Raw genomic sequence first — 22193 nt, forward strand, 5'->3', positions numbered from 1 at the left:
ACTGAGAATAATGACCACCTGCACTGAGATCTGCAACCAGGGCAGAAGCACAAGGAAAGGAGAGCTTGGAAGAAAACCATGACTTTCCCTCACTGCCTGTGTCCAGGAGCTCTCAGCACTCATCCCTTCCCTGGACTGCTCCGTGTCACTTCAGGAAGGGCCTGGAGCAAGACATGCTCATCAAGGCTGGAGCTTAGCTCTGCCAAGATCTGAATCCAAAGCACACAGAGCCTCTTAACTTCAGTTGGTCCCACCCAAATGGCCCAGGTTCACTCAAACCTCAAATCAAGACCCATCCCAGGCTCTGTGCACAAGACCTTCTCTCTTTTTCTCTTTGTCCAAATCCCTGCCTGCAGCGGATGTCCTGGAGAACCTGGCTTGCAGCTGGAGACCATAATGAAACTTAGAGAATGTTCACTCAACTCCAGTAACCCAGAGATGGGAAAGGCAAATTACAGGCCTGTAGCGCTCGGCGTTTGCGTGCTGGCATTGCCTTTAAATGCGCTAAACATTTAAAGAAATGTTCTGGTTTGCAAGTAAGCAGGTTTGCAGCCAACAGCTTTTACTTGGTGGATTTTCTAATGGTTCAGTGTCCATCTCTGCTCTTGTCTCCATTTCTGTGTGACAGGACAGATCACAAGAAATGGATGCACTGAGCTATGGTACAAGCAGGTGGGACTCCAAGAGTTTTCCAGGCTCCATCCCACACCTGGCATCGCAGACACCAGGCTGGTTATTTATTTCTGTGCAAAGCAGTGGGCAGCCCAGGGCCCCATCTGGAGGTGACTACATCTAAATGGAAGCCATTCCTTTCAATCTATCCTGACATCTGCATGCAGTCGAGCCTCACTGCTTTTTGCAGTGAAAGTGGGAGTGTTTAGACATGAAACATGCCAGAAGCTGGAGCTAGGATTGTACCACTGCTTAGAGAAGCAGCATTACCAGCACCTCTAGTCTAAATGTAATTTACTTTGCCCTGTTTTGGATTGTTTCCTTGGCTTATTTCTAACAAGGCCTCTGCCTGGCTGTGAGAGCAGCCCTCAGCTCACTGCTGTGCTCGTTCCTGGGATGACTTGGAGCTGGTGGCCTGGCAGGCACATGGGCTGCAGTGTCACAGCCTGGGAGGTACCAAACCAGAGCACTGTGCCAAGGGGAATGTGCTGTCTGGAACGCTCTGTATGTGCTGGAAGTGCCCAGAGCAAACATGGCTCCGTCCCCTGCAAAGGCAGAGTCACAATCCCTGCCTGAAAAGAGAAGCCCTTTCTCTTGGCCATCTGGATTGCTGCTCTGATGAGCAGCCACTCAGCACTGAGACTCCTGGCAGAGCTCTATTTCACACAGCACAGCTGCCTCAGGGCTGTGCCAAGCCTGTGCCCCTGCTCACCCTGGCCAGCACAAGCTTTGGGGATCTCTGCCCTCACTTACTGCTCCTCCTTTCCTGTGCTGTGCTCATATAGAACAAACTCTATATGATGATGAACAAACTCCCCTCAGATGAAGGAGCCATCCCACAGCAGTAAGGTGGTGGTGCTCCCCAGAGCTGCTGCCTTCAGAGACCCTGGGATGTGTTTTTGGCCTGTCCCTGCTGCTCTGCTGCTATCAGCCCCAGTGTAAACCAGTGCTCCCAGTCATGTCATGCTGTGGCAGCCCCTTGGCCAGCCCAGCGCTGTCTTGGGTGAGCCATTCCTTGTCTGGAGGCCTCAGGATCTGTGGTACAAGATGACAGGAACCTGGCAGAGAACAGATGCTTTCAGAAGAGGTCCCCCTCTCAGCAGCCCCAAGACTCCTGTGCAAATACCTGACATTTACTAGCATTGCCTGAATTTTGGGTGAGGGTTCCTCCTCTTCCTGCTCCACAGCTCACTGCTGACATTTGAGGAGCAGTGATCCTGATCTCACATGATAAGCTAAACCCAAACCTCCTGAGGCTGCAGCTCAGAGAGCAAACAGCTCTGTCTTTCACCACTTGGAAGCTGGGGCTGAACTGTGCAACAGCCACAGCTCAACCAGAGCCTTCCCCTAACTCACAGCCACCAGCTGGCCTGCAGGCATTGTCCAGACTCTCTCTCAAGCAGAGCTCACAGCAATGGATTGTTTCCATAAAAAGCTGAGGGGGGAGGCAGCATCCATGGCAGGGACTGTGGCTGCAGGAACTGGTCATACCTACAGAGCAGGAGATGGAGGGAGGACAGGGCTGGAGCTGCATTGTGCTGACATCCCAACAAACTGGAGCTTTGGAACAAATCTGACTTTGTGTTCCCTCTCTCTTCCCACCCCCAACCCACTGCATTATTTCTCACAGAACAAAAATCCTGTCTCTTGCCCAGCCCTACCACCAGAGCACTAATCCTTTGGCTGTGGTGTTGGATTAAGTCTTGGACCCTGAGAAAACACTTCCAAGCCACAGTGAAGATTTTGTTTGTTGGGGTCTAACCCATGTGCAGCTCCTAGCTGCCATGGTTTTGAAATAGTGCCTTTTCTTTTGCTTTTAAGCAGCCCAGATGAAGCAAGGAAACGAGAGCTGTTCTGAGAGACTACTGCTAATGGTCTGAAAATAAACCCAGTATTTTTCTTGGCTTGTAAAGGAAAATGGTTACCTTGATTGCAACTAGGTTCTAACATACATTTCAGACAGTAATGAAGACTGCAGATATGAGACTTGAACAGGCTCTGTTAAACAAACCTTTGCAGAGTTTTTTTTTTTCCTTTTTCTTTCCATTCTATACCCAAAACTCTGCCTGGTTTAGCTGAGGACCTCTAATGGCTTTTTGGAAAAAGGAGCTTTATCTCAGGTGCTAAAGTTGGGAGCCACCTTTTATTCTTTACCATACTGACAAAAGGTTAATGAAACAGAGCTGGCATCTCATCAAGGCCAGCACTGAAAATTAGGGACAAAGCTGCCATTAAAAATAACCAGATGCATGTGCTTCTACCCCTGACACACCGGTCTTGAAATATCTCCCTTTTGGGTTGTACCGCTTCCAAGGAATAGCAGGAAATTACAATTGTTACACTGGCCTAAGAATGGATTTAATTTGTACTGTTTTATCCTCCCTGTTGGAAACTATCCTTTCTTTTCTTCCACACCAGCTAGAAAGAAAAGGAAAAAATCAGCAAACACAACACATTTCTGTACAAAGCCTTCCATGCAGTTGGATCACAGCCCACCTTGAGGCATGCTTGCTTCCTCTATCAAAAGGACTGTTTCCCTTCTTCAGGGTTTATTGTGCCACATGCACATACAGGGCATTCTACAGATAAATTTATGGGTGTTTAATTAAAGCTAATTTGAAAACCACTGGTTGGTGAGTTCAACTGGTACACCAAGCTGATGCTAGGGGTGTAGGTGTCTAGGTGCTACAGAAAAAGTTGTTTCTCAGGGTGATAAAGATCTGGTTAAAGGGACTGTGCTCATGCCAGGGCAAAGCCTGGTGGTTACAGTTAAAGTATCTGCAAGAGGAAAATTGACTTTTTGGATGCAGAGGGAGGAAGAAGCCGCAGTAGAAGTGACACATCAAACTGTCCAGGAGTGACTGTCCAAACAGGCTCCAGAGCCTTGGCTGGTTTGGATTAGCTCAGCAAGCATCAGACTCTTACGAAGACAAACACATTGTGCAAGCTCAGAGAAGGAGCTGGGCAAGTTGTAAGCATGTACACAATGCTGAGGTTGCTTCAGCTGAAGGGTAATTGATTATTGAGCAATCATAGGCCAAGTAATTTGGTCTCATGTCTGTATGAGAAAGAGGTTTGCACTCATCGAAACCACCCGTTTTCCTTGAGGAGGTACAACTCTGGGAAACAGCCTTTGGAAGGAGAGGTTGCTGGTCTGGATAGATGACAAAGAGCTGCAGATTTATGAGGGATGAGCAATGATAGACATTTAAAAAAAAAAAAGAATTTTGTACTCTTGTGACATCACAGTGGGAATATATTTGGCTTTGTTAAGGCTGGAGAGATGATTGCAGTGACTGAGCTACAGAGGCTTAATGAATTATTGCTGGTCAGCTGAGCTGTGCTAAGTGCCTGTGCTGCTGGACACAGAGTACCCTGCATTAGCTCACGGCTGATTTGAGGCACAGTGAGGCATAATGTGGTTATCCAGAGCACAAACTGGCCTAAGCCCATAGCCTAAAACCCTTTGGCTTTTTGGAAAGTACCTAGTCACGTTAATTGGCTTCAGTGGGATGGCTTTAACAGCTCATGGGCTCCCGAGCACAGGGATCCCCAAGCTCACAGGAGGACTGAGGGTGGTTCTGAGCTCAGAGAGGCACGGTCCTGCTCCAGCCAGGCTCTGCACCTCCCTGGGGAGCACAGCCCCAAGACCTGCACCAGAACTGGTTTGTTACTGACTCAGGAGGGAGGAATCACAGGAATGCATTAACAGCACAAACCTGGGAGGTCTAAAGGAGGTCAGGGAGGAGAAGAGCAGCTCTGCAGTGAGGCCATGGGAAAGCACTGGAGCTGTTCTGCTCCAGGGCTCCAGCCCCGAGGTGATGTGGCTGGAAGCAGATGAAAGGTGGCTGGCAAGGCATGGTGAATCACTCCTGTAGGGAGCCTTCCCTCCTTCAGCAGGGACTGGAGCCAAGAGCTGAAGTGACTCAGGATAGCAGCATGGGCAGATGATGAAGCAGAGGATGGCACAGCTCTGATCAATGCCTGTCATGGGGCCAGGCCATGTCAGGTCCAACAGCAACCCTGGGGCAGGAGAACTGCAGCAGCATTCTTGGTGGGGCTGCCATTGCCAATGATGCTGAGACTTTCTGGCTATATTTTCTGCCTCCTAAAGCTTAATTTTCTCTTCCCTAGAGAGGAACAGGAGCTTCCAGAAAACTTGCCTCTGGAGCTGCCTTCAGCCCTACCCTGCCAATGCAGAATGCTGAAGGAGGGAGGATGTAGAAGGGAGAGGAGAGCAATACTGATAAAGTGAAGCAAAAGGAGCAGGACTGACAGGGGAGAGCACAGGGGGTGGGTGGACAGGCTGCTGAGTTGGGGTCCATGGCACTGCCACACAGCCCTGGAATCAGGTGGTGATACAGAAAGGAGTGAGGATGGGTGGGGAGGGAGAGGAGAGCAGACATCCAGCAGCAGGGATGAGCAGGGACATGGCTCTGGCTACGAGGTGCTGGAGTCTGACCAGGCACTCAAGCCTAGATAAGCTGTGCCCAGAGCTCCCTCTCCTCCAGGTGCCATGCACACAGGCTTACAGCTCAGGGCCACCATGATGGGATGCAAGCACAGATAGGGGCTTGTCTGCTGTTTGTGTGATCCATCCTGGGGGCTCCTGGCTTGACACAGCCTGAAAATATGCTCAGCAATTCCTTGCACCTTTATAGTGGTCTGGACAAAATTTACAGCAAGAAAAAGAGGCCCAGGAAAAGCTGTTTGCATGGCAGGTCCACACAAAGAACACTTAATCCTGGGCTTTGCTACCTGTCACAGTGCATTACACTCCCCTGCAGCTGACCCCCACCGTGGAGCAGAGCTGCTTCCCCCAGCAGCAGGGCTGCAGTCACAGATCTGTGCTTGTGCCCAGGAGGGCTCTTTCCAAGGCATCAGACAAACGGGGAGCTCTGGGAGGTGGGGCTGAGAGTAGGCAACTGTCAAACCCTTTTATAGAAGGTCCCACAGGAATTTGTTTTCCTCCTATTTTTAAGTTGAAAAGGATCGAGTTTCACTGCAGGAAATAGTTTTTCTCCTCCTCCCTCCCACACACCTTTAATTTTTTTCTACAGCATGTTGGAAGAGCAGGCTGCTGTCTGCCTGAGGTTTCCAAGAATCAGGAAAACTGGGACCGAAGCACTTGTTATCTGCAGCCAAGGAAGCAAAGGGAGAGAAGCTGGAGAAGAGGTGCTCCTGCCTGCAAATGTTCAGAACCTTATTGGTGAGATGTACCTTTCCCCATCCCTTTTAATCTGGCTGAGATTATAATCGGGGTTTCAGAAGAGGTTTTTGTGAAGTCCCAAGAGAAAAACAATACCCATATTCATTGAAGCTGCCCTGCTTCTTGCCCAGTAGAACAGTGTCACAGGAAGATCCTGGGGTGGGAGTGCAATACTCTACCCTCAAGGAATCTCTTCTGCATTATATCACTTGCAGGAGTGACATTTGCAACAGCACTCACACACAAGCCCAACTCTGCATTCCTGTTAGAAATGTTCAGTCTGTGCAGCAACATTAAAATCTCCACGTGCCCAGGCTCTACCACCACAGCACAGATCCTGCACATTGATAAACCTGCACCATTTCCAGATGCAAAATGTGCATCCATGCATGGGGGCTCTGGGCAAGATGCACTTAAGCCACTGGACTCACACCTGCAGTTCAAGTCCCAGCCTATCACCAAGGATTGAGAGCAGGGGTCTGGCTAATGAACACCAGCCTGATGGACACCTTTTGATCCTCCGCATTCACAGCTTACCCACTCCTTCCCATCCTGCTGATACTGATCAATTCTGCTCACCAGGCACACCCACCCTTCCCTCACCTGCTCCAGCTCATTTCTCCTGTTTCCCTTCAGTGACAGTGCAGACAATGCCTCCTTTATAGGTGCTCCCACATGCCTGGTGGAAAACCTATCGAGACTAGCTCAGTTCTATCAATGATCTCCTTTTCATTATTCCTCCTGGCATGGGATTTGCCATTACCTCTCTAGCACAGGCAATATTTTCCATACATCTTGTCTCAGCCAGTTGTTTGCTCATTTGTAGCATGGGGCTTCAGAAGAAACAAAGCTACAATTGATGGGAAACATAAGGCCAGGCTGCTGCCAAAAGGGGCTTTCCTCAGGGATATCATAACCTTAGAAACAGTTACTACAGTCTCTTTCAACAGTGGATGTGCCCACCTGTTAAAAAAGCTTTGCCTTTGGACCTGTCTTTCTGATGACCTTTGTTTGGCACCTGTTACTCAAACACTTTTTGAGTTCACATCCTTCCAAAGCAATCAGTGTGGGGTAAATAACTCCCTCTCACTCCACTGAAGCCAGGGACTTACTCTAGAGTGTGCCAGAGGGCTGTGGCAGAGCAGGACAACCCCTCAAATCTCAGGACCTGATATGTGTTTCTGGCCTGCAGAGTGATGTTAGTGTGGTTTCAAGTAAAATCTGTCAGAGACTCATCTGCAGACCTGCTCCAAGAAAGTTTAAGTAGATGTCTGCTTTCCTAACTTCTGTCAGAAGGGCACAAAATAACCAATTACATGCATTTCACAAAAGGCCATTTCAAATCTAAAAATCTAACCAAGTTCTTGGGTTTTGCTCTGGTACAGAGATTCAGAAACACCCTCTCTGTTCATGCTATATTGTTCTGGCAAATGGGGCTACTGTCCTAGAGCTGGGTGTGTTCCATGGACATAAAATTTGCATGGGGCTGAATCTTTCAGTTTTCAATAAGTCAAATGTCACAATGAGAGATGCAGTAGTAAAGTTGCTGATGTAACCAGCCTTCTGCAAAATACTTTAGACTAGAAGATTTCTGCTATTATTAGAGCCACAATACTTTCCCTTTTCAGTCACAAAGGAGCAAGTAGGATGCTTTGCTCTAAAGTGTATCTGGTGGAAACTTGGAGTTGTGAAAACTGAGCAAGACACACAGGACAAACTAAGGAGATCTGATCTGAATTTGCAAAACAAACCCAGCTGGCAGAGGGAAGATGTGGATTAGAGCAGACAAAGAGTGAGAGTTCAGCTGGGGAACAGACCACAGCCATCCTGGAGGAAGAAAGAACTTTTCCAGCCCCCCCTTCCCAACACTTTCACTGCGAAACCTCACAGATTTTGACCTAGAACTGCCCTCTTCCTCCTCCACTCCAGCATGGACTGGCTGTCTGGAACATTATCTCAGCACTGCTCAGATCCCACTGGGTTCTCTCTGCCTGCACCTCCCAGGCTCTGGTAACAGATACCTCTGAATCAGAAGATGAAACAACCACACTGTCGTTATTTTTCACAATATTTAGTTTCTTCCCTTTTGTTCACCTTTAGGAGCCAGTAGTGGCTCCTGGAAACAAATCACCCAGCCTGGGTGGAGCCCTCACTAGGGAAAGAACAAGGTCACTGCTGTTCAGACACTACACATCCTGGACTCTCATTAGTAGAACAATATTGGTGCCTCAGTCACGCTGGTAAACCCACACACAGTCAAGAGCTGCTTGGCAAGATTCACATTCCACAAACACAGGGTGAGTCCCTGTACCCTCCAAAAAAGGTGGAAGGGTGCTGCAGTCAAGCCCTTTGTATTTCAAGGGGACCTTCCTCAGAAGTGTGGACAGAGCCAGGTACAGCCCAGCAGCCAGGGGCTAACCCCACTTCAGTGGGCCAGGAAAACCATGCACATATGGAAAGAGACCCTGAGAAGAAGGTGAAGAATTTAGCAAGTTAGAGAAGAGAAACAATAGGAAATGCTGCTGCTGGCTAAGCACCTTCATTCAGAAGTTACTTGTAAATACAGCTCCTGCTCCTACTGTGGTTTTTTTTTGTGTTGGCATTACAGAGGAGCTATAAATACAGGTACTGATCATGCCAAAGTCTGGGGAAGGTGCTGTAGCCTCTTAAAATGTGGGCTGGCACCCCTGCTGTGCAGAGCAAAAGTGTGCTGTTCCTCCATCCAGGTCTTAATATTTGAAGCCAGACAGAGGGAACAAATGCCCACAGACCTTTTTTGTTGTCAGGAGACTGGCAGGGCCTCATCTACATGCCTACAGCCCCAGAATATCTTTCCATGAGCACTTCCAGCATGCAAGCCACAGAAAGAACACTTTCATCCTTGGAACTCCACTGTGGCAAGAGATTGTCCCAAGGAGGATGTCCAGACTTGGCTCACAGCACTGTCCAACCCTGAGCACAGTTTGTTTTCCTTGCAGGAGAAGGTAGCCAGTGAGGGGCCAGGTCCTCTCTCCAGTTCAACCTTCAGAGCATCCACACAGTTCAGTTTTGACTGAACCAAGTTCCAGCCTTGCAGAAGCAATGGGATCCCTATGGGATTTGTCCAGGCACTTTGGAGCAATTCAGAAGGTGACCACCATGAGCAAGAACATACCTGTAAAAGCCACGGGCAGAAAAATGGGCTTTTGTGTGCCTGCATGTGTGCAGTAGGTTCACACTGATAATGCTGTCTGGATTTGCAACTGTCTAGACAATGAGAAAATCAGCATCATGAAACTGGATAGTTTTGTGAAATGCCCAGCCAAATATCTGGGAAATATTTTTGTAATGGTTCTCCTCAGAGGGAGATATGAGCCTGTCCATTAGAGATGCAGCTCTTTTGTCTTCTGGTGAGGGATGAGGAGTTTTACTGAGAGCCTCATCTGCCATGGTTTCCAGCCAGACACCAGTGCTACTGTGGAGGAAAACAAGCCCACAGCACAACCATGGAAAATGAGCTTTCTGTAGGCTGGAGCTGCTGCTTTTCTAGCATGGAAAGGGAATTTCATCCTAAGAGCTAGAGGCTAGGACTGTATGAACAGTGGTTTACCTCTGGAGACAAACAGCTAGAAGCCAGTGTCTCCCCAGCCTGTTTTACAGCCTGCAGTTAAGTCCAAAGGATTTCTAGGCTGCAGGGTAAGAGCTCCCAGACAGCAAACAAAACTCATTCTGAGCCTCTTGCCTGGAGCCCCAGGAGCACAGGGCTTAGAGATGCACAGGGAACTCTCCTTCTTTCACCCTGGACAAGATGCAGCAGCCAGAATTGTGCTCACAGCTGAGTTGGGAAGTGCTTTGTCTCCACGGCCACTCTTGCACAAAGCTGTAAGACCCAGTCCAGTGAGACACTTGATGCACAGCAGCACCATAAGAGACAACCTGGATGCAGAAGGCAGGCCAGAAGAGCAGGTAAATACAATCTAGTGTCCAGCTGATTTGCAGTACTTAGGATGAGCTTAGTGGTCTCAAAATGTTGTACTTTGATTAGCCCTATATGCTCAGGATTTTAAAGAGGAAGGCAGTTCTGCACTCTTGAGATAGTGCAGAAACAGTTCAGAGAAATAAAAGCCTCTGTTCCCCCATTTCATGTCAGAGGAAGATACTAAATACCCTTCATATCAGAATTTCCTACCTATGACAAAGCAACAACACCATGAAGTTAACATTTTTGTGTTGCAGATTCTGTTGTTTCACTTTCCCGAACTATTTCCTTGCCCCCATCCATCACAGCCCTGACTGGATAATTCCACCCCCCCTCCAGTTTTTGTAGAAGTAATCTTTTGAGTTTTGTGAAGTTGATCTTGGCTCATGGCACACATCCCACATCTGTTTTCCTAGGCCTTACTGTTTGACTCAGAATGATTGCATTTTAACTTCATCCCCCCACTGCTACCGTCAAGTGTAAAACCCAAAGGAAGCACTCCCACCACCCCCAGGGCCCACCTGATGTCTGGGGAGGCACATGTCCCCTCACCTCCTGGTACTGAATAGTGAGAGGTTACTGTAAGAATGCTGACTGCTTATTTATTATTCTTGAAGATGATACGGTGTGAACTGACAGCATAGGTTAAATACAATTATTCTGTATGAGCTGTTTTCAAAGCTCTCCTTTTGGTTCCTATCCAAGATCCTTAAAAGCACATCATTAAGGATAAGCATGCACACAGAGCAGTGGGATGGGACATGCTCTTTAACTTGTCATGTTAGTTTTGCTAGCTTTTGAAATTGAAAGAGAGAGAAACTGCCCATCCCTGTTCTTGGGCAAACTGCCACGCACTTCCAGGAGACTTTGGATCAAAGACCTCACTGCTGCATGTCCAAGGTGACTTGGCACAACCATCCTCAGGTATTGCAAAACACAAAATTTCAGGTGCAAAATACTTGCTGAAAAGCTTGGTCTCTCAAGAGTCAGACTTTCCCAAGTTGAAACTTTAAAAACTCCTCATTCTCCTTGAAACCATAAACTCTTGGCTTCTTAGCACCTCACTGAATTTAACAGGGGTGATGGGAAGAGAAAAATGCTGAGTTCAGTAAGGCAACATGTGCATTTGAGATAGGATATGGTCAGGCAAGAGCACATCTCTTGGGCATGTTGTCAGAAAACCTCTGTTGATTCACGACCTTCAGTTAAATTTGGTTAGATGTGTCTTGGCTGGATTTGCTGCCTACCATTCTGCATCTGGTAACAGAGTTAATAAATACTTATTTCAGCATTGTCCTTCCTGTGGTCTTTTGCTCAGTCCAATTCTGCTACTAGGCAGAACTTGGAAATGCAGAAGTCTGCCAGTTAAGAAGGGAGGGGTTTACCCCAAGTGCAAAACAGTGAATCCAACAGGAAACATGAAGGCCACGGCTTAACAGCAGCTCCATGCCAGAACACCCCCTTTTTCCAACTCTGAGAAGAGTTCTGACCATCTCAGCTTGGTTAATCCAAGAGCAGGGTAGCTACAGAGCTGAAATGGTGACACATCAGAAAAAAAAAAAAAAAGGAATTGAGGAAATATTTTCAATGCTGCTAGATGGTCAACCTAATTTCCAGGTGATCCCTGCAATGCATGACAACCACTTTTGAATACCAGAAGCAGATACACAGAAGAAATTCATATGAATCAAACAACTACAGAAAAAGTTTAACCTCCTAACCCTGTGCTGGAATTAGGGCACACAAGTGCCCTACAAACACTGAGCACAGAGCAACATCATAAGCTGAAAGCTGCAGAGCTGCAGTGATAGAAATGTGCTGGTGTAGCAGACCCAGTCCTGCTCTCTGCACTAGCCCAGAGGTTGCCAGCACAGTTTCTCTCCACCACTGTACAGTGTATCCCTCCACATGCTGAGGTGCAATAAATCCCAACTGTTCTCCACTGCAGGCATCACTCAAGTGTTGATGGCTAGACCAAGAGAACTTAAACAAAGCCACCCCACAAGCCACACTCATTTATCCACTGTCTCATCTCTTTTTGCATCAGAGGAGGACATGACTAAGAATAGATACATCAGTGCAGTAAGAGATCATCCAAAGCCACGTCCTCACACGCTGTTGCCACGTGTGACATCAGGGCACAAGCCTTCCCCTTTAACAGGAGTCATAAGGGCCTGTGTGTTTTGGAGCAAGGGGAATGTGGCTGAAATTCTTCCTCTGCTGACACACCACAGTGCTAAGCTGCTGTGGCAGGCACCAGAAGGAACAAATGTAAAGTCAAAGGCATTATAATCTAAGGAAGGGCTGGAGAAACCCAAACTGAGATGTCGTAAAAACTATAAGCCAGAATTCACTACCCTTGTAACCAAAAAGAAAATATTGATATGCCAGTTTTCACCATAAATGGCTGTAGTTGAGGGTCTGAGTTTATAAAACATTGAATGACTTACCATATGTTGCACTGGATGGTTTTGGTCGGAAGTCCACAAAGGATCTGTTAGACAGCAATTTCTCCTGTTGAGACAAAAACTCAGAGGTAAATCCTGCCTTGCCAAGCCCAGAAGATAAGCACAAAGACACATTGTTTTAAATCACAGGAGAGCAGAGTGTGCTGGAACAAAGCACATACAGACTCTTGGGGTGTTTAGACTACAGCCTGTCTGCCTTTTTCCAAGTTGGGTTGAATGAAAAAGCAGTTTACAGAGAGTTCAGGATTACTGCAGTCATGCCAGAGAGCCCCAGCTGCACAGAGCATTGTTTAATCTGGGCCAGCAGCTCATGTACAGGTAAAGCTTCCAGGTGTTTACAAGGCTGTGTGGGAGGGAGGAGCTGGCTCTCAACTGGCTCCCATCCTGTTTTCCCCCATCTCCTCTGTGGATGCCCAAGCCCCTTGCAAATGGGTCCCACTGCATTTTCTGCCTTTACCCAGTATAGCTTTATCCCTGAAGATGTGGTGGGGATGGGCACGGTCAGCAGGAGATATCCCAGATTTTCCTTTCTCTGCCAGGGATTTGTTTAGCTCCCATGCCCTGAGCACCTTATTCACCACAGAAGTAGGTCTAATATCCAGGTTTTAAACTTGGAATTCCCTGGACTAGAATTGATTGGTGGAGGTATGTAAGAAGTACAGAAAAGCAGCTCAGACACTACAGATTATCCATGCTGATGGCCAAACAGAGGAATCCTGTTGACCACTGTGGGATGGGTGGGCTGCCTTTGTCACAGAGGACTCCAAAACAGGTCCAGTTTGAAGAAGCGGAGATCCAAGGTTGGCCATGAAGCTGGGAAAATGGATTATGGCACAAACTTTCTCACTGTGCACAGTGATGGAGGTGAACAGAGACTCTCAGGAATTGGGATGAACTCTCTTTTCCCAAGGATTTTGATCACTCTGGGACATACCCTCGGGATTATTTGCCACACTTATTAAAACAAACATGGAGAAGCCCCTTGAGGCAAAACCCACAACTTCCCAACTCCTGAAGATCTCAACCCAGCAGTTAAAAGGCAGGAGGGGAGCAAACAGCAGTCGCTTTGTGTGACATGGAGGGCTGAGGGAATTTGAAAGACAAATTATTCAAAATAAGAAGCAGTGCAAAAACAGATTAGGAAACTACTGTGCCGTGACTATTAATGATGCGATAGAAAATATCAATCACTCCCTGGCCTCTGAAGCTTGCTGTGAGAGAAGAATTAGGAGATTTTATGTTCCAAGTACCAGGAAACCACAGGGCCCTGGTGCCTAGTTTTCAAAGGAACACTGAATCACAGGGAGGAAAGCAGAGTGCTGCAAAGAGCCAAGGGCAGAGTTTAAAAATAGCAGCTTTCAGTTTTGCTGCTTTTTTCTTCTTCTTAAGTGCCTGAATATAGGATCATGTCAGAGGATGGATAAAGAGAGCAGACCAGCCCCTGTGGAGAGAGAAGTGTTCCTGAATGAAGTACTGCCAGTCGGGGGCTGTGGGCTGCTCATTTTGCACTCCAGCTCTCCCCCTCAAAGGAACCAGTCTCTCCTGATCCTCCTGTCTGCCCAGCACAAGAGAAGGGCACTGGGGGAGTGGGAACTGGGGAGCTTTTCAAGCCCATCAATGTGTGCAGAAGCTGGTGCAAATGAACAAAGCCAGGGGCTGAATGTGTGATCCAGCCAGATCCATCCCCTTCTGGACACATGCAGGGCCAATTTCCCATGGCATTAAGGACACTTTTGAAATGCTGTGCAAGGAATGGAATGGGATTTACTGAGATGTTTGTGCTGATGCTCTGGGTCTGAGGGCAGGGAGAAACCATTTCTGGCTGCTGCACACTGGCAAATGTGCTAAACCAAGAGAAAGGATATCTGACTCCTCACCCTGCTCAAATTTCTCCAGCCCTCAGACTGTGCACCTCTAAAAGACCACTAAGCCAAACTCACAGCACCTACCAAAACAACCACATGGAGAAGCTGAGTGTTGGTACTTTAGACAGGAAGAGAAGACAGATACTTATCTCCTGAAAGGGACAGTAAAAATTTTAAATCATGCAGTGGGGTTACAGTGATGGTTTTGAGGCAGAAATGGGCAGGGACTGCAGAAAGAAATAAAATCTCATCCAAATAGATTGAAAACCAGATATGTCTTTAGGTAGCTGATCTTAGAAGACAAAGGTCTCTGCTTGCAGAGAGGCAGGATGCCCCTGTGGGCCTTTGCTTTGTCTGTGAAAAGAGAAGAAAGGCACAGCTGATGCTCTGGATAAGGCTGTCTGCATCTGCCTCTCCAGGGAAGTCTGCTGTGTCTTATGACTCACTGCTCAGAGGATGCTCTCAAATCTGTAGAGGAATAATTCGTGTAATAAGGGCAGCAAGTGCAGGCAGCCACATAAAATCCCTTTTCCCAATTAAGCAAGCAGGAACACAAACCTTTTTCCCCAGCCTTCTCAGGGACAAAACAACTAAGTTTTTCACTGCAATAAGCTATGATTTAAATGGAAGGTAGGGGAAGAGAAATACTGGCTCTGTCACTTGTTTAATGGGAGTACGCAAATCATTTAAACTGCTACCAGCACATTGTGAGATTGAATCATTGCAAGTTCAGTTTCTCCTGTCACCAGCAAGGACTTCCAGGCTGTAGTGTGGACAGCAACCAACATTCACAAAAAATTGAGTACAGTTTGAAAGCAAAAAAACCTCGCATGGATAATTGCTGACCAAGTCCTACAGGAACATTTTAACTTTACAACTATGCAGAAAATCCCAAACATCTGGAATCCAAAGTATTTCCTTGTAAAGGAGTTTCCAAGGGAATGTCATCTGTTCTTGTTGTTATTTGAGATGGGCTGCTGACACAACTAACTGGACTCCAGTGCCCTGCATGTCACAGAGCTCTTCATTCCTGTGGCTCATAGGAGAACCCAGCAGTGCCACAGGCCAGTGTGGTTGCCATGTCACATGCACAGGTTGTTAAGCCAACAACCTCCTACTTTCACGGAGATAAGGAGCTCCAGATGTCCTAGAGATGCTGCAAGAGACACCCAAAGTTACTTGCTCTTGCTGCCCTTCAAAAGAACCAAGTAAGGGATGTATTAAAGTAGACCTGAAAGATTTTATTATGTGGGGAAATCTTTAAGGCACAAACTCAGATCCAGTTCATCCACTGCTTCCCTCAGCCTTGCAGGTACAAAAAGCTCCTTCAACCCAGCTGGCCTGGGAATTTCCCTTGCTCAGCTTTCAGTGGAGATCAGTCTGACTGCTGACAAAAGCAGTCAGAAGTGCCCTATAATGCAGCCCTAATGGTAGAAGAGTCCTCACCAAATAGCCACTCCAGGGACTTTCTTGTAGTTTCTGCACCTATAAAAGACTGACTGGGATGTGGCAAAATTGTCATCCCAATACAGGGAGGCCATTCAGAACAGGAGCAGGACTCCATACAATATTCCCCTCTTTTAAATGTAGATATTGCAGCAGATTGGAAAAACAGGTGGCTTTTCCTCTGAGAATATATACCAGGGAGCATTCTAAGAAGCAGGGCCAAGATGAATTAACCTGATCAACTACAGTAAACTTACTGTAAAGTACAGGAAACATGAACCACTGCATTTTCTCATTTGTGGCTTGGATGAAAAATTTGCCATTGAGTTTCTTTTGGAGGGCAGCAGGAGAGGGCTGAAAGCAAGACACTGCTGCATCTTCATCTACCATTGCACCCTACCAGCACAGATCCCTGGACTTCCTTGTACTTTTTAGCCCTCAGCAGTTGTGAAGCACCAACAAATACCCATACTCATGCCTGGGGAGTTTTCTGTTTTTCATCTGGAAGATTTCAAAAGGTTTCTCATGGGCCAAAAAGAAAAGGCATTTGGATGCTTCCTAGACAAAACCTTGTTTCCATTCTGCAGGAAGAGCTGACACTTTAAAAGACAACCAACCACAGACATTGAGAAATGGTGCAAGACATCCTTTGAGTTTGTTCTTGCCAATGCTTTGACCTCACCACAGCGACCAGACAGAGCTTGCTGAAAAGTTCTCAATCCATAGAAAAATAGTGGCAGCACTCTACCATCTCTCATCCAAAGCAATGCATGAACACATTGTATTTCTGCAACAATTCTGGCCCTTGGCTGCATTTTGAGCTATAAACACAGACAGCAATGGAGGGGGCACATGAGAAGAGTAGAGGAAAGCTGCTGGTAATGATGGAGAGTATTTTTTAACAGAGTTCAGTGTGGCTGTACAAGGAACAAGCCAGGCACAAGGAACACTGCATCATGCTCATGTTTCCCAGGTATGCCCTGGATTGAAATCCTGATGGATTTCTGTATCCCTTAGTGCTGGCTGCAGAGTAGGATTACCTTGGGGTTTTAGAGACCAGCAATATAAAGCTATTTCTGAGAGAATGACACTGTTAAGATACATGCTGATACAGCAGCATAACCCAGAGTCTCTGTCACAAGTAGAAATTTAAGAGTTTTCCAAGTGTTATGTCTCTTTATGGAGAGGGTGTGGCTGTGGACAGGCACTTTGTTATCATTAAAAAAAAAAAAAAGCCACCAGCATCTCCTGACACTTCCAGTCCAAGCATTTGTGGTAACCCAATAATTTGTAAGCAATTAAGGCACGGTCTTGTATGTTTAGAAATCCTTAAGCAGAGAGGAAAAAGGTCTTCCACAGAAATGGCATTTATATATTCCTTGCAATTTCTCTGTGTATTTGCATTAGAACCAAGGGCTAATCTGAAGTAGCCTGAGTGTTCCAATCAGGGGTCCTCCATAAAAAAAAATCCTACTGTAGTTACAGATTTTTCTAAGAGTTCAGGCTGGATCAGACTCCTGGTACCAAACTGCCAGCTCTCTGGCACCTTCTGTGACAAATATAAGAAAATATGGAAGAACTAAACATCTCAAATATCCTTTCTCTTCATAGAGAACCCTACCTAAGACATTTAAAATACCGTTATCAAAGAACAGAGCTCCAGTGGAACCTCATTAAGAATAAATTTTCATTGACATGGATGTCCAGCAGTTAAAGTCAGTTCAGGCATGTTTTGATACAGGAGAATTATCACATCACAGCCTGGTCCCAGAATAACCAGCAGCAAAATCTTTTTTGTGATAGGCCCAGTGGTTTGGATCATAGTAATGCCAGCAGAGACTTGACCTGGCTGTCTTGCCAGCTCCCAGGTTCATGCTTTCCTTCTTTGCTCATTAGATATTTGAAGCAACAATATCTAATTCCTTGCCCGTTTTCAAGGGAAAAAAAAAAAATCCCCTTGGGAAGTTTTCTCTATTCTCTTTGCAGTTACACTTCCAGCTGGTTTTTGTCTGTGCATTGCTAGTTCTGTGCAAATCCAGGTCAACTCAGAAAACAAACCCCTGGCATTAAAAAAAACTCTGATTTTAAATGGAATTTTGAACCTTTCCAAAGAAATTCTTGTGATTGGCCATGGAGATCCTACAAATCATCCTGTTTCTAGCTCTGGATTGGATGAGAAGCTGAAGCATATATTTGCCAGGTGATATAAACTGTGTTTTCCACATATTATGCATTCAGATTAGTTCTCTGCTAACAACAACTCAGCAGCAGTAAAACTGGCTATAAAAATCCATCATCAGGTATTCTGGAAACCAAATCTCTGAGGTCTTAAAATGACTGCCTATTGCCCAGGCCTACAGAGCAAAACCAAATTACTGCAAGGAGCTCACTTCATTATCCCTGTACTGGATGAGCTGGAGCAGCATTAAGGTCCCAGTGTCAGGCATTGAAAAGCAGCCCCTGCCCTTGGGAGCTTGAGATCTAAACCAGACAAAGCAGAGAATAGTCCTGAATTGCCTTTTCCTACGCTGGAATATTTCAGATGAATAAAGCTGCGGGTTTTGGCAGGGAGTATCCAGCTCCAAATAATTTGCTTTGTATCCAGACTGCTTAAAAGATACCAGGGTGAATTCTTCCCATTGATTTTATTTTGGGAAGAGTCCCAGGTCTTTGATTTAACTCCATTTTTTGATTGCACATTATAACTCTGCCAAACAAATATCCATCCAGAGGAGCAGCACTACCTCTAGCAGATCCTTTGGGACCTACACAAATGTCAGTGGAGCTCAGGCACCTTTTGTTCTTGTTTCTCCTCCAGGACCACGTGGCCACCACGATCCAAATGGGAAACAACACTTCGTGTGCTCTCAGGAGCAAGGCTGGGGTACCACAGTTTTGACATGACAGCAACACAGCCCATGCCTGCACTCCTGACAGGGAGTTTTGTGCTCCTGTTTCCCCCAGGAACTCAAACCAGTTCCTCATGTCTCATTTCTGCCTCAGTTTTACTGAGCAATTTTCCTGCTGCACTGCAGCTGGAACAATATTTTAAGCAAATAGTGATGACTGGAGAGGCAAGTTAAGGGAAGGCATCTAGTAGCTGGAAATCAGGTCCATTACGCTGTATTAAATATTAAGCTCAGTGTTGTAAGCCAGACAATTGCATACTGAATTAATAATGTTATTTATTCCATTTAGTGGATTATGGAGGACACTTAATCATCATGGCATTTTAAATCAGAGCTGGCATCAACAGCTCAGCTCTAAGAGTATTATATGGAGACACAGAGATGGATTGAGTAGCTGGAGGTGAAAAGAGTGCGAATGTGTGAAATAATAAAGTAAAATTTGGTAATAATAAAGTTATATAGCCTTGATTGTTCATTTGGATACTAATGTTCCAGCAACACCTAAAAAAGAATAAGTAAGTCCCCACAGATAAGCTAGAGCTGGAGCTTCTACAATATCTGAAGGAACTTCTTTTCTTTTTGTAAAAGAGTTACAAATTTTCAAGCAAAACCCAAAAGTATCTGCTCAGTCAAAACACGGAAATGTAATGGGAAATTTTGAAGCTTTTTTTTTTTCCTGGCAAAGTTTAGATAAAATAGTAAAAATATCTGAAGATGTAAAAAATATATTGATACAGCTGTCTGAAAGCTGCTTTAATTTTTTTTTTAAACCCAGAATGGTAAATTATTTTTTACAGACTTCAACAATGAATATCAAAGAAATTTTTGCAGGAAGTTTCAGCAGTAGGAATCCTACCTTTTGAAATATAGGGATTAAAATATTTAAATATTAAATATTTAAATATAGGGATTAAATATTCAAGGTATCTCCCCCTCTCATTATTCTTTCATTTTTTACTTCCTAATTTTGGGATCTCTGATTGCCATCTTTTTTAGCCATATGAAGAAATGGCTCCCCAGGCATCATGCAAGAATCCACATTTTTCCCAATCACTCAGCAGGAACACCCTATCACTCCTTAGGCACATTTCTCAACCTTAATCACCTCCAATCGCTATGGGTTCTGAAATTCAGTCCACTGGAGAAAGAAATAACTGCTCTGCCATTTCCTGCAGCTCTGATTTTCATGCCTTTCATGGAACAATTTCATTGACTTCATGGGAGCCTATCTGGATTTATACCTGTAAAAAAATGAGGCAAGAAACCCTGACCTTGGTGTGGAATATCAGGTTCATAAATGCATTCTGTATCTCCAAGAATCTCCCCATTTGCAAAGGTGAACAGCTGTTGCTATAAATCAGACAGTCTGAACCAGCCATGAGAACTTCATCCAGATGATCCGTTTAAAATATACAAAGGCAACGTTTTGGAAATAAAAATCTACCCTCATGTCCTCAGGGACACCTTCTGTTAGAGAAAAAAAATCCCATCATTCAAGGCTAAAATTAGTTCACTTTAATGCTGTTTCAGGAGAGCCATGATACTCAAGGGTAACATTGCCTTGCAAAGGCCTGCTGGATGACTTAAGGGATTCCAAACATCTGGCAATTTGGTAAATATTGCATTGGAGACATCTAACATCTTTTTCACCTTCTCTGTGGGTGTAACTCTTTGCTGGTAGCTGGAATGGCTCTATCTGGTTCAGTTCCCATCAACCATTTTGTGTTTCAATAGGGAACACTTGCTAAAGTGTGGAAACAGCTGGCAGAGTTGGCTGTGTATGAACAAAACACACTCTTGTTTCTGACCACAGACTGGCCTCTAAGTTCCAGCTGTGATTGCCAAGGGCTCTTCTTGGCTTTTTGGATAAGACCAGGTCACCAAGATGTACAAGCTGGCTGTGTTAAGGGTTGCTTCTTGGAGCATAACACTGTCAGCAGGGATAAAGCTTTGTGTAAGTAGAGGGGAGCAGGGGGAGCAGCCCCATTTTATTAGCTGGGGAACAGAAGCACAGGAAGATTAAATTATTTTCCTCTGGACATTTACAGTGAAAGAAAGACTCATGTCTCTTCTTCTGACAGAAATACTGACATGCAAGTGTTTACAGAGCACTCAGCAAGCAGGACAGGCTGCTGGGGACAGTGTTCATGCAAGTACCTGCTCTCCAGGGTCCCTTTGGCACTCAGCTTCCCTGGGACACCAGGAACTCATCTCATCCCCTGCTCATTAGTAACTCCTGACTGCACAGCACACATCTTCTGCTCTCACACACACCAAGAGCATGAAATACAGCTAAAGGGCCAAGATGGTTGGTCAGCTCTGCACTGACCACTGAGTGATCACCTGTTCCCAAAGCAGAAATTTCCTCTGCCTTCACCAGGGCCCTGCTTAGTCCTGAATGGGAAGGCTAAATCATGTATCAGTGTTCTGATGGCCTTTGTCATTTGTCTTTCTCAGGGTTCTCGAGAGTTAGGCATAACAAGAACACAAGGAAAGCAGTGAAACACAGAGCTCTACCCTGAACCCCAGACCATCACACAGAGTAACAACTCAGCTCTTTCACTCAATTCCTTATGCTCTTCTGAGACCATGAAAAGGAACTTTATGATATGCTGGAAGGGATGAAGTATTAGCTATCAAAAACTAGACCGAAGTAACTGAGAGCCTGCATTATTTTCTCTTTGATGTATACTTATGTAAATTCCAATAAATATGCTTAAATGTAACCTGTCTTCAATTCTAGCAGAGCTTATTAAATCTATTTATGCGAGACAAGCTAGGCTCCATGGAATGCCAGGAACTCCCCTGACATTTGCCTTCCTACTTAATGTGATATTCTATGATTACACATACCAGAGCCTTTCATTCAGGCATTTTAATTTACAAATACTTTTTACATTTCTTAACGCCCCTGTGGACAGGCATTAAGAGTCCACTTTCTTCAGGAGCAATCAATCGAGGTGCAGCAGGGCAGCCTGTTTTGCTCCAGATCACGCATTGAAATACCAGCAGAGTTTGGAAAACTCCTTCCATGTCACTCAGAAACACAATTTCCATTAAGAGCAGACACATGCTCTTAATGCTGAGCCAAACACACCAAGCAGAGATGCAGAGGGAACTTGGTAGCAGGCAGGCCATAGGGGGGACACAAAAATTAAGGTCCCCAAAGCAGCCACAGTGAAGACAGTGACCACCCCTCCTCTGCCAAGGTCACTCACCAAACAAGTGCTGCTCTCCATGGTGTAAATCTGTCAGATATTTCCTCCATTTCTCTGTCCAGAGCCAAGTTACCTGCTAAAGGAGAAGAAGGTATTACTAAATGTCATAATCTCAGTTTTCCTACAGCAACCTGCATACTTCAATGCCTGCATACTTCAATAAAGTCCTGACAATCCATTGTTTAGACTCATCTTTTCTGGTTAGCTCTATTTTTTCTGGAGCTTTTAATGTCCTTTAATAATGAATTGTTTCTCTGACAGTCCCCAAGTTGAGGTCTGGATAATTTGTCTTCGGGGCTGGCAGAGCTGAGAGAAGCCTGCCCAGCGTGGTAAGTACCAAGGAGCACAGGTTCCAGTGGGACTCCCACCAGAGCCAGCCACAGTACATGAACTCCTCTCCTACTGGGCCTCCAGGTAGCCTCCCTCACCCCCTAAACACTCAGCATCA

General features: G+C 45.7%; 1 long non-coding RNA gene across 1 annotated transcript in view; it reads right to left on the reverse strand.

Moving 5' to 3' along the window:
* LOC144247222 (uncharacterized) overlaps positions 1-21772 on the reverse strand; it is a 35422-nt gene extending 13650 nt beyond the window's left edge. The window contains exons 1-2 of the long non-coding RNA XR_013340943.1: positions 21746-21772; positions 12290-12353 (exon numbers count right to left, since the gene is read on the reverse strand). This is a non-coding gene — a long non-coding RNA (uncharacterized LOC144247222). The remainder of the gene's footprint in view (positions 1-12289; positions 12354-21745) is intronic.
* Between the last annotated feature and the right edge of the window lie 421 nt (positions 21773-22193).

This window comes from Lonchura striata, chromosome 18 (assembly GCF_046129695.1).
Source record: "Lonchura striata isolate bLonStr1 chromosome 18, bLonStr1.mat, whole genome shotgun sequence".
NCBI classification, from domain to species: Eukaryota; Metazoa; Chordata; class Aves; order Passeriformes; family Estrildidae; genus Lonchura; species Lonchura striata.